This window comes from Arachis duranensis, chromosome 2 (assembly GCF_000817695.3).
Source record: "Arachis duranensis cultivar V14167 chromosome 2, aradu.V14167.gnm2.J7QH, whole genome shotgun sequence".
Taxonomy (NCBI): domain Eukaryota; kingdom Viridiplantae; phylum Streptophyta; class Magnoliopsida; order Fabales; family Fabaceae; genus Arachis; species Arachis duranensis.
The window spans coordinates 36,551,559-36,553,139 of NC_029773.3; positions in this window are offsets into that span (position 1 = coordinate 36,551,559).

Here is a 1,581-nt window from a genome sequence, read left to right on the forward strand (position 1 = left end):
TGCTACAATACCTTACTTTTTGTTTATTTCCCTTGTTAGCTTTTTTTTCTTTCTTTTGAATTAGAGAGCTTATTATTTATTGAAGGCTTGGTGGCAAATGTTGCAGTGGCCTTTGGCTTAATTTCACTCAACATTTCTTCACCACAGACACATGGCTCACCTTTTTCTTCCTAGGATCATTGATGCCCAGCATCTCTTTGGATAACTAAATGCTTTGTAACTAGGTTGCTCTTTATTATGGACTTTCAATTGGCCATCCCAAATCAGTTGATCTAAGTGGCCAGGTTTTGAAATACCCCTTAGAATTTACTTGTCCAAGCATATCCTAGTACAAGAATACCATAGGCATGTGTCCTAGGGTCCAAGCTATTGGTGCCCAGCCTTATTCTTTGTTTTTCTTGCCACATTGGCTTTTTCTTCTTCATTTTCTTACTGTTTTATTTTATTTTCAAGGGACTTTCATTAATTGAAGGATCATAGCAGCAAACTAGCTTAAGCTTCAAGTAACATGTCATTATGCAGCAATTATTCAATGAGCTAACAATTGAATCAAACACATACCACCACCAACTTCCGTTCTAACTTATGCAACATTGGATATTTACTTTCTAATTCAAACATTTCTCTTTTATTCAAGCATATGGGAAACAAAACAAAATTCAAAGCTAAGTGATGAATGACAAGCGTCTATGCAAATTATTTCTCTAGCTACTTATTGAACAAATAGAAGTGCATGATAATGAAATAAAAGGAAATAAATAGTGGAGGCATATCATGTTTCAGACATGCATCTCCTTATTAAAAGTATGAAAGAACTTTGCCACCTTCTAATGATTGTGGCTTCTGCTTGATTCTCCCTTCTTCTTCTTTCTCTTCCCTAGCTTGGAATAGTCTTGGGCTTCTTCACCAGGGCATCTTCTATCCCAAACAGAATCTAAAAGTCCTGAGAGCCCCACTTGTTCCAATCTGCCAAGTGTTACCTCCGTATAGTGATTAGACCTTGCTTGCTGCTTAGCTCTAAATTCTTGGCACTACTCAAATGGCTTGATTTGTGGATTGAGTGCTGACAAATTGTGGGTCAAGTACTCCAACCTTGCTTGTATGTCTTCATCACTCTCTACTTGATGCACATGTCTAATTTCCCCAATAGTGTGATGAATGTTCTTCCACTGATACAGGTTGTGACTATATTCCCCTGCTTTAGCTTGACTAAAGTACAGCTTATCATATGATTCTCAGAATTCTTTGTATTGCTCCTTTTATCCTTCAAGAATCTTTGCTTGAAACTCTTGCTGCTGAGTCATCATTTGTTGTTGCCAGCTCTCTTGCTTCTCCTCCATTTGACGCTGCCAAGCGTCTCGTTCTTCTTTATCCTTCAAATATTGCTCCCGGCGCTCTGGATACTCCTCTTGGGGCTCTAGATATTTCTCTTGACGCCCTTGATTTTGCTCTTATTGAGCTTGCATGAGTTGCTGAGATAGCTCTTCAATTGCTCTTTGTAGTTGGCTCATGTCTATGGCACCACGAGCTTGCTCTTGTCCTTCCTCTCTTTGTGATCTTTTTTGTCTGGGAACTACCACA